Raw genomic sequence first — 15,013 nt, forward strand, 5'->3', positions numbered from 1 at the left:
TGTTTTTGTTTTGAGGGGCGTCGGGAGCCGCCCATAGAGGGGGGGTTATGTAATGACTTATGTCTGTGTTCCTCTGTCCTGTCCTGTGTTCAGCAGTTCCCCATTATGTTTAGTCTCCCCAGGTGTTTCTGATTAGCCACGCCCCCTTGTTATCTTGTTTAGCTTGTCTGTCTGTGTATTTAAGCCCTGTTTAGTTCAGTCTTTGTCAGTTCTTGTATATGGTTGCACCATGTTGGTTGTTCTGTTCCCTGAGTCTCAGTCCTGAGTTTGTGCTTGTATATGTGAAGTTGAGTTTATTTAATAAAAGACTACTGCACGTGGATCCTGCTTCCTCTGCTTCAACCAATACGTAACAGCTACATCCTTAATAACAATCGATGAAATGTTTAGACCCTTACTGATAAGTAAATCTAGAGTGTGTCCATGATTGTGTGTGAGTCCATGTACATGCTGAGTCAGATCAAAAGTTTTTAAAACAGTTTTGATTTCTTTTGCCATGTTTTCTGCACTATCTATGTGAATGTTAATCTCCAGCAATGGCAAAACAGTCAAACTCTGAGGTAATTGTTGATAACAGTTCTGTAAAGTCCTTAGCAAAGGCTGGAGAGTATTTTGGAGGCCTGTAAATAAGTAAAATGCGTGGAGCACCTTTTAACACAGTACCCAGATATTCGAAAGACGGGTAATTCCCAAATTATATTTGCTTACATTGATAGATATCTTTAAAAAGAGCAGCTAGACCCCCACCTCTCTTAACAGCTCTGCAGGCACTCATAAAAGTAAAGTTAGGAGGGGATGTTTCATTGAGGATTGTTGCACTGCAGCTGTCTTCTAGCCAGGTTTCATTTAGAAACAAAGTCCAGGTTGTTTGTGGTTAAGTTGTTGACTAGAAGTGATTTATTTTTAAGTGAGCGAATGTTTAAAAGTGCTAACTTGAGTCTTAATTTTTGTCCTCACAGCAATCTTAGTTTGACATGTAATAGGCACCAGATTTGTTGGGTTTGCTGTACGGCTATTGAAGGTCTTAGACTTTCTATCTTGTAATAGAACAGCAATAGAGAAAGATACAGGCACACTGGGTTCCCGCTTGTCCTGTAAACATTTGAGAAAGTTACTGTTATCATAGCAGGGACCCAACACATATCACTGAGAGCTGGTATCAGTTGTTTTTGGTTCACCTCGTGCAGATGGAGGAGGGTGTGGGCCCTGGCGTTTTGGCAGAGGCCGAAGAGCTCTCACAGGAGGGGGAGGGCGAGCTTGGTACGCAGGCTTTGGTGTTTGGGGTGCCTACCGTTTTTTGGTTGGTATCTGGGGGCTTGCAGCAAAAGAGTGGGATAGTTTGGTTCCAGCATGCACCATGGTTCCAGTTCTTCCATTTTCTGTGAGAAACACAGAAGTGGGGATGCTGGAGAGAGGGATAACTTGTCTGGTGAAAGGGGCTGTTGCTCAGGTGTTATCGGAGGGTGTAATATGCTGTCCTGGCTTCCCTGGCTGTTTTCCAGGAAGTCGTCCTTGGGTGCTGAATCTTGGAGCAGTTCTAATATGTCTGTCTGTGGTGAGCTCTGTGTGCAGGGCTCAGCTGAGATTGTGTCCGTGAGCAGAGGTTGTTGTGGCGGAGTGGTGTTATCATTGTCCTTGTGTGATATGTCAACCGCATATCCATTTTGCTGCTGAAGTGAAGTCCCGTGGTCATTCATACTGGTTCCAGGTGTGTGTGAGTCGTTCAGATTGACACACACTGCAGAAGGATGATTGAGGGAGAAGTAGATATTGTCCTTTAACACTCTTGAACCAAGTTTGTTTGGGTGATGGCCATCCCGATGAAATAGTTGTCTCTGACTCCAGAAAAGATTGAAGTTGTCAATGAAGTTTACTCCTTTTATATTGCAGGTTTTTTGCAGCCATGTATTAAGCCCAAGCAGCCGTGAAAACCTGTTTGTTCCTCTTGCTGGGAGTGGTCCACTGATGAATGTTTGAACTTTCAGTCTTTTAAGTGTTTCAAAAAGTTCATTGAAATCCTTCTTAAGGAGTTCTGACCGCTCTTTATGAATATCATTCTTCCCCACATGTATGATGAGTCGATTTGCAGTCTTATGTTTCATCAGAATGTTCTGAAGTTCCCTGTTTACATCAGAAGTTGTTGCTTGTGAAAGGCAGCACGTAGTTGTATCCCTGCTGCTAATGTTTCTGATTATGGAGTCCCCCACTATCAGAGTCCTGGGCTCAGCAGCGCTCTGAGCTGAGTGCCGTTGTCTGCTCGACCTTGAGCGCCAGTTAGCATCAGTGTTAGCTACTGGCCCATTCGGTCTGTGTTCGATCAGACATTCGGTCTGTGTTCGGCCCATTCGGTCTCTTAGGTGAAGCACTGCTACTTGGGCGCAGAGATATCACGCAACACATGAAATCCCAAGACTTCCGTCAACATACCGGCGGCAATAGTAGCTGGCTATTTTTCCTACAGTACATGAATGGCAATGAACATGGCTAATTTTGTGAGAGACGAAGAGGGTGACTTCTCAGACAGTCAAGAGCCAGAGCCAGAACCATACCTGAGTTTTCAGAAGATGAGCTGCGTGCTTTGGAAATAGAATGACAGGAGGAGGAGGTTCACGATCGCTCAACAGCCTGAGGACGTGAGGATGAGAGCCAACACGAACTGGTGGTGTGAATGTGGGGGAATATGACAATCTATCCCGACTGAAATAGTGTGCTGTGGAGAGTGGGACAAGTTACTGCCATCGATGACCAGGCTCAGCGCGTCAGATCAAGATGAGCGTGTCCGCTGTTGTGTCACAGCTACCGAGGATTTCACGGCGTTGATCCATCCGGCAGTAACTTTTACTCTATTTTTTTTCCCGGTGTGATAAAGTGAACTGGAAAAAAAGCCAAGATCAGCATACCAACAGCATATGAATGTTAAGGGGATAGTTCACCCAAAAATAAAATTCTCATTTATTTTACTCACCCTCATGCTGTCCCAGATGCATTTTACTTTCTTTCTACAGATAAACACGAATTAAGATTGTAAGGAAAGTAATCCATCTCTGCGAGTCCTAAAGACGCTTAAAAACCACACACAGTGACTGTGACGGTAATCCATGCGACCTCAGTGGATGAATCCTTCTGAAGTGAAACAATAGGCTAGATAAAAGAAATAATAATAACGTAAACTGTTTTAACTATTAAAAATCACTTCCGACCAACTGTCATACCTACATGGGTTACAATCCACTTGTATTATATGGACTCACAGAGATGGATTATTTCCTTAAAAATCTTTGTTTATGTTTATGTGAAGAAGAAAGTCATATACATCTGGGATGGCATGAAGGTGAGTAAATGATGAGAGAATTCTCATTTTTTTGGGTGGACTATCCTTGTACTGCTTGTATCCAGTCACTGCTTTGTTAATTGTACTGCAACAGGAACTGTTCAAAGAATCATTGCATCATTTAAAATGTATATGAATTTTAAATATGTATACTGTATTTGTAATTGTGCATTTTGTATAGTAATGTATATCATGATAATGTGCATTACATGTATAGTATGCAGTTAATGCTTTGTGGATTCTGGTCTTTCCTGTCACAACATAATTGCATCCAAGACTTTCACTTTGATACTTGTGTATATGCTTTAATGACAATAAAGAATGTAAATGTATTTGAATTCATATTTTCAATTACATTCATTTAACTGGTTGTATAAGTCACAGTTGAAACGGTTGATGATATCATAACGGTTAAAATATATTTACAATTTTAAATGTTTGAAGATAGTATTAATTAAATGAAATAACTAAATACAATTATACATTTTAAAAAATAAATGGCAACAAGAACATTCTTTGTGTGACATATGTAATGAAATGCCTTTTGAGGTCTGTATCATCTGACAGCAGGCCACGATTGTAATTTTCATATTGTTTAAATTCCTCTTATTTAAGTGATCATTAATTTTGATGGTGTAAATGTATATCATGCTAACAATGAGTAGTGTGATGGCCATGGTTGCCAACCTTGATTACCTGAAGTGAAACTTTCTTGACGGCTGAATATATCACACTAATAAGCAACATGTAAATAACGTTATTATATTCATCACCTGAGACATCAGAGCTAGTATCTGACGACACATTAATAACCAGTTTAACCAGCAGTTGTTATACAACTGTAGTAGCCACAATTATGTAGCCTACCATTGTCTGACTACAGAGTCCATGTAATGTGCTTTGAAATCATAAACCATATAGTAGGCTATATATTTTCTAAAATAACGGCATGGTGAGTTTTTGTAATAGGAAACACACAGAGGTCACAAGTTAACACGGGCACATTGTTTTGATTCGGACAGCTGCATAAAAATCACGCCGAGAATGAAATCGTGAATTGACTCCAACATTCTGCAAGTAACAGGTATTATAATAGTGAGATAGCTCAATACGTTTATCACGGTGTTCTCACGGAGTGATCTCTTTTCTGCGCGCGTTCGAAACCCGTGGAAAGATGACCTTTTTTTCCCCTTTTTTTTTAGATCATAGCAATACTTTGTCATCTTTACAAGAATACGAAAGGCATGTAACGAGCAAGTCTGCGTTTATTAGACAGCTTAATATCGCGTCAGTTCGTGCTTTCAGAATCGACGAATCTGCTCACATCTGCAGCGGATGACCTGAACAGGAAGTATGGAGCGAATTATGTGCCATAATTATAACAAACAAATCCAGCATTTTGCAAACAAACTCAATCTACTTCGCAAAGGAAAACTCCACTCGCAAACAAACTCGATCCGCTTTGCAAAGGAAAACTCGACTCGCAAACAAACAGAAAGCAATGTGCAAGCACAAAGGTCAGTTTGAGTGAAAATGCAGTGGAGTTACAAATATGTATTGTGTTTTACAAATATAAATAAATGAGCCAAGATAATACTTCACAAATATATACAAACCATCCTTCAAATTGCATGTAACCTTTGAACAAATACCAAATCTAGTGCATACAAATGCATATCTGTCTGTTATGATTGTGTGACGCTTCGCTTTTTATGAGATCTCTCGGCTCGATTTTCTCACAAATGCGTCCAGGCAGATTTTCTCACAAATGCAGTTGAGCAACTTCCTCTTCTAAAACAGTAGATGGCGCTAAACTAGAGGCTAATTTAGCGCTAGTCTCCCAGGAGAAGCACTGATTTGAAACTTGCCTTTGCCTACAGCTGAGGAAAATGACCGGTGAACGGGTGTGTTTCTGTCTTATTTGATCTATAATTAACCTTTTTGAGGTTTTCTCTTGCAAAATGTTTATTGCCTATCTAAACAGAAATCCACATTAGCACTTAGTAGCACTTCATTCTCTCTAGGATCGGGGAATCTATAAGCTGAAAGCTCTGCCATCTTGTTGCTTTTTGTCATTTTTTTCTGCATCGGACTCATGCGAAATTACTAAATTAGTGATTATGTCTACACTGAACAAATCTGTTTCTTTTGTTCTCCATAAATGAATGAGAACATTTCATTTAATTGAGCGGCGGGTTTCATTTGTGTGTCCAAAATAATAATTTGGGCACGGCATACGTCACAGGCAAGTTAAGAAACAATTGTATATTGTTTGTTTTGTTCATTAATTATTTTATTACATTAACAGTAAAGCTGACTGAATTCCAACTAAATAAATAAATAAGTGGGACCCTCCTTTCAATTAAATGAAATGTTCTCATTCATTTATGGAGAACGAAAGAAATAGATTTGTTCAAGTGTAGACATAATCACTAATTTAGTAATTTCGCATGAGTCCGATGCAGAAAAAAATGACAAAAAGCAACAAGATGGCAGAGCTTTCAGCTTAGATTCCCCGATCCTAGAGAGAATGAAGTGCTACTAAGTGCTAATGTGGATTTCTGTCTAGATAGGCAATAAACATTTTGCAAGAGAAAACCTCAAAAAGGTTAATTATAGATCAAATAAGACAGAAACACACCCGTTCACCGGTCATTTTCCTCAGCTGTAGGCAAAGGCAAGTTTCAAATCAGCACTTCTCCTGGGAGACTAGCGCTAAATTAGCCTCTAGTTTAGCGCCATCTACTGTTTTAGAAGAGGAAGTTGCTCAACTGCATTTGTGAGAAAATCTGCCTGGACGCATTTGTGAGAAAATCTGCCTGGACGCATTTGTGAGAAAATCTGCCTGGACGCATTTGTGAGAAAATCGAGCCGAGAGATCTCATAAAAAGCGAAGCGTCACACAATCATAACAGACAGATATGCATTTGTATGCACTAGATTTGGTATTTGTTCAAAGGTTACATGCAATTTGAAGGATGGTTTGTATATATTTGTGAAGTATTATCTTGGCTCATTTATTTATATTTGTAAAACACAATACATATTTGTAACTCCACTGCATTTTCACTCAAACTGACCTTTGTGCTTGCACATTGCTTTCTGTTTGTTTGCGAGTCGAGTTTTCCTTTGCAAAGCGGATCGAGTTTGTTTGCGAGTGGAGTTTTCCTTTGCGAAGTAGATTGAGTTTGTTTGCAAAATGCTGGATTTGTTTGTTAAATTATGGCACATAATTCGCTCCATAAGGAAGTTGGTCACCAGTTAACACGGTCACCAGTTAAACCGTAACACCGGGACTGGTGAGCCGCACGGACCTAACAGCGAGTCGTGATTGCGTGAACTGATTATCGTTGCCGATTTGGATGGTAGGAAATTGAACTATTTTCACTGTTCATTCGCAAGGATTCAGTCAAGAGGAGAGACTGAGTAACCCGTTTAACGACAGTGTTTCCCCTAGGTTTACAGGTTTGGGGGGGGGGGTTGGTTGGTTGGTTGGGGAAAATTGACACAGACACTATCTATCTATCTATCTATCTATCTATCTATCTATCTATGTGTCACATTAATTGGTTGTCTGGGAGGGTAATGCTTTGTAAAAGTTAACATAAAACACAAATTTTTAACAAAAAAATGTTAACATAAGATATCTCTTAAAAAAAACAAAAACAAAAACATATTTAAATCTTTTTAAAATTGACTTTTGCAAATAACCTTTGTTAAATTTATAGAAGTATTTGTTAATATTAATGGACCAGAGCTTAAATAGTTTTATTTTTTAACTAACAACTAAAAAAAGATTTATAAATACTAACAAATATATTGCTCATTCATTGTTCGTTAATGTTAGTTAATACATTTATATGACAAACAAATTTTAAATGGGCTTTTTTTTTGTGAGAAGTTTTTATTTCTATGATGCATTTATTGGAGAGAATAATCCTGTCAGACACAGCACTGCTGTGAACGCGCGTTCACGTTTAAACACAATTTAAACAATGTATTATTCAATGCATTACTTCTATATAATTATATATTAAGTTGCTCAAGCAAGTGGTAAAATATTTAACCATGTATTTATATTAAAACCTTTTGCATTTAAATTTTAATACAATAAATCTTGCATGTCACAAAGAACTTGTTTTTCCACCTCCACGAATGTCATTATGTCGCCTTGTTGAGGTAAATTGTAGTTTTCCTTGCTTTACCCCGGTTTTAAAGTGAAAAAAAGTAGTATTTAATTAATAAATTTATGGTGAGATTACTACATTTTATTTAATTAATCGCACTTATGGTGAAATGACTACATTTTCAGGTCAATCTGTGTTCATTTTGACCACGAAACATGCGCTGTCACTTTAATTCAGCGTTTGCAGCACAGCAGAAATCATAGACAGTATATAAACGGCAAAAGTAGACTCGGTGCGGAAACGATCGCTGCACTGCTGTATACGCGCCGCAACTGGAACGGATCGATCATCGACGGACTGCATCCGCGTGCAGTGTGAAAGCTCTGTAAACATGGGTACGGAAAAAAATACTCACCGCACTCGCACTGCAAACGAAATATGTGTGAAACGGGCGTAGACTTGGAGCAGGAGAGCTACTCCGGCTGCTACTCGCAGTAGAGCGAGTGTTGCCATCTTCAGTTCAGCGACATATTTCCCGCCGCGCGCTCTCTGTCCGCTAGTGCTCATCTGTATTTGACGCAAGTGTTTGTTTGTGTGTGAGTGTGCGCGCTTGCGCACTCAGTGGGATAATTGTAAACGCGCAAACACAGACAGAAAAGACATGCCATCGTGGAAATAAGATAAATAACATATTACTTAAGGGCTATTTAGTTTTTTTAAAATAAAATAATAAATTGTAATCTGGCGCTATAAAGAAAATCAAATCAAATTTACTTGACTTCAAGGGGGGCGGGGCGCCCCCCTTGTATAATGGTATGGGAAACACTGAACGATTTCAGCCATATTCACAAGGTTGTGAATATAACTTGAGAGACTGTGAGACCGCACTCGTTTTGAAAACTGAGAGGTTAAATCCCTGTGACGGGAATTTAAAGCAGGGCTATGCAGTTTCGGGAATTTCTTCGCTGTATTCTTGCTTTTTGTTCGTATGTTTCTCTATAGAGCTCCCCCTACAACTTCGGAATAGATATTTGACAACACTGTCGAAAAACTCGTTGGCGACTCTCAGATACCACCCAGATAGCAAATAATAGTAATTGAAACGATGTTAAATCAACATCCCGCTGTCAACGATAAAGTCATTGAATCAACGTCGAACTCTGATGTTGATTCTTCATCATGTTGCACCCTCTATTATCATTGAAACAACGTTTAAATCATACCTAGAGATCAACAGAATTTCAAAGGTATTTCGATTACAATGGATATTGAAACAATGTTGAAATCCCACAACAAAACTTCAATGGTGTTTACTTCCACAGGTTTAATCTGAAGGTCTGTAATTTTAATATAATATTAAAAACATTATTATTAGGCTATAATCCTGCTTTATCGACAGCCAGGATGGGCTAGCAAAATATAGAAAATAGAAACTATACCTTTAGGCTATAACCTAGACTAGCACAAATGACACCCCACGCATTCTTTAAAAATTAAACAATCATTTTTATTGTATTATTTAATTTTTTATTTTTTTTAACGTGCTAACTCCTGCTGCGTCTGTCTTCCAGCTCCTCCCGCTCGGTCTGGGGCATAGCGCAGCCACTTCTGTACAGCTTGAGCGAAGTCATAGGTGTTTGCCGTTGTAAGACGTTGAGTCAAGGCATCTAGAATACAAGTAAAAGTATGCTACTGTGATTTAGTCAATGATTTGTTCAATCAAGCTGTCAAGGATTGGGAGCAGAACATGGCACGAACACAGTACACATAGGAAAGTCAAATACACACACACACGCTACACACACAGGGGTGGACGCAGCCACCCACACACGAAGGGTCACACACGGGGTAGAATTAAAAGGGTAATCACGCTACACTAAAACACGTACATAAACAGTAAATAAGGCATAACCTACACGAAACAACCCCAAAGTTCTCCCAGAATCCCAGCATGCATCAGCGTCAGAGCCGTAGTGCATAGGCACCGACGTTACAGTACATTTCAGTTTAACATTAGCCTATGCCTGTGAATGATATAGGCTAAACTTGATAACCTAGCCATGCAGCCTAGAAATGTAGAAAAAAGTGTGTGTGTGTGTGGCATAGCTATCCTTCCCTCAAAACGCCTCACACCCAAGTCTTAATAGCCCAAATGACTTGACTAATTTAATTTGTGCGCGCCCATGTATTTTCCGCTCATGCCCTTCAGCTGGACAAATGATGTCACGCACTGGCCCACGCGCCACTCTCTCTCTGAATCACGTTACAGGTGTGATCACTCTTTGATTGGCGCAAAATTTAACAGTCACGTGTGTGCTGGATGCTGGTCTGATATTTTTCCACTCTGGTCTGAAGAGTCACTGAGGTAATTTGTGGCAGCAGGGACACCACAACAAACTTCACATCTGGAAACATTAACTGGTAAGTCAAAGGCAACGTCTAATAGGCTAGGTGAATGTAGCCGTTTTTAACATCAATTTAGAAAAGTCTGTCAAATAGCCTGTCTTAGGATGAAATTATTTGACAAACACGTAGCCTAGGCTACAGTTTTATGACATACAGTAGGCTAAGGCTCAAATTTGTGTGGAGTGCTTCTCCCTTCTCACCAGAGGGAGAAAAATCTTTTAATTTCTTCTGTAGGCCTAATGTGTCTAGTGTTACACAATTTAGAGAAATAGCCTAGCTGAGGTAGACATCCGCCTGCCAGATGTGATTTGGCCTCAGGTTAGCCCTTTCTTCAGACAAACTCTTTTACAGTCTATGGACGAACTACTAGCGAATTGGCCGAATAGGAGCAAGCTTCACTCATTCCCATTTTTGTTTCAAGGTTCAACGCACATCGGTGTTCAGTCAAACTAGGCTACTTGTCAAATATAGACAAAATGGAAAAAATAATAAGCTAAATTAATAATAAATTTCATATTACATAGTCCAATTGGTAGTAAATTGAATAGGATGGGACAGAAGCGTGAAGCTTGAGTTTATTTACTCAATTGAGGGCATACTGTTTTACTGAAAGCACTGCTTTCATACTGCATTCAAACTTAAGCAGAATGACTTACCAAACATGCATTTGCAGAGAGCCATTTCTTTAAAGGGCCGCTTCTGTTTGCCCACATCCTTATTCTTCTTGCCTGCCCAGTTTAGGCCTGAGGCCAGCTCATTGGTCATGCTGTATGCCAGCATGCGCCGGACCCTGATCTCCAGGGTGGTCCCCCCAATAACTGTGAAGCGGGCCACCTATCAAAATAAAAAAGTAACTATTTTCAGTTTAAAAAGTAAACAATTTAAAAAAAGCTCTTTTTCAAAGATGATGTAATGTTGCTCTATGTAGGTTTGTCAATTGTCAAGTCTGAATTTAACTGAGATTGATAAAGATGTGCTAAAATATCAGACATTGTTGACTGGGACATTTTAAAGTGATATTTGTTTCTATCCTCGTCTGGGATGAGCTTAAACACAGATAGTTTAACAGATTTGTTAAACAGTTTAACAAAATTGGGCAGATCAGTGAAGGTCAATCAGAAGAATGATGTGACCACTATTTAATCATTAAATAATTACCATTGCCTTCCTAGCCTCCTGGGACTGGAGTATCACCCCTGCGTTCTCCAGCTCCTCCATGCTGTGCAGAGGCAGTTGCAGTGGCTCTTCAGTCAAGCCCACCACCCCAGCACTTTGGCCACACCTACAGGACTGGCGGAACTCTCGGAAGTCCTGCCGCAGGTCCCTCACCTCCTTCGTCAACTCTGTGACAGTGGTGAGCAGTTTCTGCAAGGTTACATCTATTGACAGGAATAACAAATAGTTTTGGGTTGAGTGCAAAACTTTGCATTCCTTTATTTTGTAATGTAAAAAAGCGTAAAGTAAAGAAATTAAGAGTTTGGTTCCAAAACGCTATATCTCCATTTTAAAAACATTAAAAAGTCATGTTATTTAATTCTGTAGTTCAGGTAATGTCAATCAAATTGCTGTTTTGTTGTTTTGATTGAGTAAAGATAAATAACAATACCCAATTGCAGTTCTACTGAAATTACTTGCGAAACAAAATGTAAAATTATTTATGAAAATTAATGAAAATGGTGGATATAGCATTTTGAAACCAAACTCTTCAAATAGTCAACCCAATTTCAAATATACACGAGGGATGTTAAATGCTATAGGTAGGGGATTCAACCCAGCACCAATCACAATATTTAGTTAGTTTTTAACTGTTCCATAGAGAATGCAAACCACTGTAAAATTTAGGTGTTTTAATGCACAAGGCTATTCCGTTCATATATAAATGGAATCCTATAATAATCCCATAAAAGGATGTATAAAAGATGTTACAGGTTAATATGCTGAATTGGCTTCTCTGCTTACTTTGTTACACAAACCACACTGTGGCCTATGTTACACCCCACCCTTAGACAGCCCTTTAGGGGCAAACAAAAACCCACCATTGACCCAAACTCCTAATAAATAACACCTTTAAAAATCACCCAACCAGTGGGATTTATTAAGATCAATGAAGAAAAATATAATGTCCGCAACACTGATTTAGACTCCCATGTTGGACTTTGTGTCATGTATTAGTTTAGTGTCTTGATCTTAATAAATGAAAAAGTTATAGTGTGCACATCCCACCTTCTGGCAGGTGCAGGACAAACTAACTCCAGTGAAGAAAAATATAATGTCTGCAACACTGATTTAGACTCCCATGTTTAATGAATGCAACGTTTTGACCCTGCTGGGTCTTCAGGCAAAATCTTCATTATATTTTTCTTCACTGGAGTTAATTGAAGAAAATTAACGAACAAACACAGGGAACACTACCGTAACACCTACTATACTGTACCTGGGAACAAAATTTTTGGAGCTTGGGGATATTTACTCCGAGGTTGATCTTCATCAGTCATCCGAATTCTTGTAGATTAGGTTTGGTCTAGAAGTGAACATGGACAAACTATAAATACACTGCATTATTTACATTTGTTCATCTGTAGTTACTGAAATATTCAAATTGTCAACTATTCCGATGTTACAGTAAACATATATTTCTCAGGATGGCCATGTGCACATACAATTCAGCAATTTCGCACTGTGAATTTGGAAATTATTACTTCTTTCTCCTCTTCTGAGGTTGTTGGCTCTCCTCCTCTGACTGGATATCAGTGGTGTCGCATTGCTGCTTCAAATACCTCTCCAGGCACCTCTCTGCTTCCTCAAAGGTATCTGCAGACACAGAGCTGTTATGAGATACTGATACAAAGGGCTATGATAAAATGTCAACCCGATTTAACAATACCCACCTCGGCTTATGAGGACCCTGACAGGCTCATAAGTCTGCCAATTTTCTTTTGGTTCCTCCCTCCTCCTGATGGCAGCACGATCCTTGCCAGCCATATGTGTGGCACAACTTCTGTTCCACCACTGTGGAACTTTACAAGGCACCACTGCTTCATACTATTTTTATGGTAAATATAATGGTTGGTTATTAACACATGAACTGATTTTTATGAACTGTTTTTTATGAACTGAACTGATTTTTATGAACTGATTTTTATGAACTGAACTGATTTTTATGAACTGATTTGTACAAAAATGATTTACTTTGTATGTATGAGGGGAATGGCTATGAACTCTTTTTTTATCGGGGAAAAGTATATATTTGTTTTTTATTATTTGGAGCTTTACAACACCAACACCGCTGCTTAAGTCCCACACTTTGTAACAGCCAATGATGGCTGATTCGAAGGGGTATTGGACATATGATTCCTTCTTTGTAAATTTCCGGAAGATCACATATGTTTCCTCAGCTACTTTGATTATGTTGTCAACAAGAGCGATGTCCTCAACTATCTGAATGCAATTATCCCCAAACCTACATGATAAGGTGGAATCTTTAGCTATACTGATCCCCATGTCCCAAATGAGGCACCAATGGACCATCATGATAGAGGTGCATGAATTTATGGCCTTTGTTGATTTGGGGTGTCTGAGGGTCTCTTTCAGAAAGCCTTTTAACTATTTGCTGTAAAGGCAAATGAGGTTTGCGCAGTACATGTTTCAGTTGGGCCAAATAGTTCTCATAAGGAAAGGCAGCAATGTTATCTAAGGGACCATAGAGATGATATTCTGCTGCCAGGTGTGTCAGCTGGTGGACATTGTAAGTTATTTCACTTCTGCCATATAGCTGCCCAAAGTGACTCACAAATGAAATTAGCAATTCGTGAGCACAGTCCACCATTTTCTCTGATGTCCCAGGAGACAAAAGGAGATGCATAGCAACAGAAAACAACATAAAGTTGTTAAACATCTCCAAAGGAATCGTATCTCTCAGCACTACAGGGCCAGCGTATAGCATAAAATACCGGAGCTCTGTTGCTTTCCACCTATCAATTTCTGCGGGTTCCCTGGGTTTGCGACTGAACTCAGTTGGAGTGTAAGGTGTCAATGCCTTCAACTTCACAGAAATCTCCCCAATTGTTTTACTGCCCAACCTAGTTGCAAGACATTTGCCCCGCATTCATATATACAGCATTTTTCTGGTTACCCCAAGACAACATAAATGCATGTAGTCCAATGGGAACATTGTCACCATTTTCACTACACTAACTAGGGGAGATGGCGTTCGACTCAAGTGGTGGTCCTCATCGATCATGGAGGCGAAGTCTGCGTCGGCTCTTAATTTAGCATTGACATCAGGAAATGTCATTTTGCCCTGCCATTCACCCACTTGAATGCATTTATCGCAACCTGAGTAACCATTGTGACCCTTGGTGTTTTTAATAAAGGCTCGTGCAGGGGCATCGCAAATGAACAAGCACACTTTTGCCATTAGCTGCTGCCCATTATAAATTAAACCCCTCTCCAGAATGGCCTTAAGGTCCTCAATAAATGGGCCCAAGAATTCCGAGGCACTTTTAGGCTTGCTAAGGCCACAGAACAGGCCAACAAGGAAGGGAGATCTGGTGTAATCAACATCTACCATTGCAAGAATTGGCCAGAACTGAAGTCTACTGCTTCTGAATAGTGGTAACCCATCTATATTGAACTGCAACTTAAGTGTGTTCAAGTTGGCAGGGAGAGTCAAAGATTTAAGCCTCGACATTAACCCATTGGTTAGGCCAAAGTGATAGTATTCCCCACCCTCCATCTTCTTAGTTATTATTTGACCTTGCGTCCTCAGAACTGTCCGAGCATCTTTAGGCAATTCTGGATGAAACACGCGCAAAATGCTCAAAAGTGCAGTTAATGCCACCAGAGAGACTGAAAATGTAGAGGCCCAAAATCTCAGACCAGTCATCAAAAACTCTGTAGTTGGAGTTTCAGTATCATCTGAATCAATATGAGTTGTGTCTATTGACTCATGGGTCTCACTGAATTCTGAACTTGGCTCATAGTTCCCTATAACTGGAAGCTCCTCTATAACTGAGTGACTAGAGGTTGAAACAATTGGATCCACTACTTCCCTTGGGCACTCTACATGTTCCGATGCTGTGTCAGTCTTGCCTTGCATATTTGTATTATTAAAGGTCTCCTCAAATTGCTGTAGTATCTCTGACTCTGT

Source organism: Abramis brama (assembly GCF_963993115.1).
Source record: "Abramis brama genome assembly, chromosome: 9".
NCBI classification, from domain to species: Eukaryota; Metazoa; Chordata; class Actinopteri; order Cypriniformes; family Leuciscidae; genus Abramis; species Abramis brama.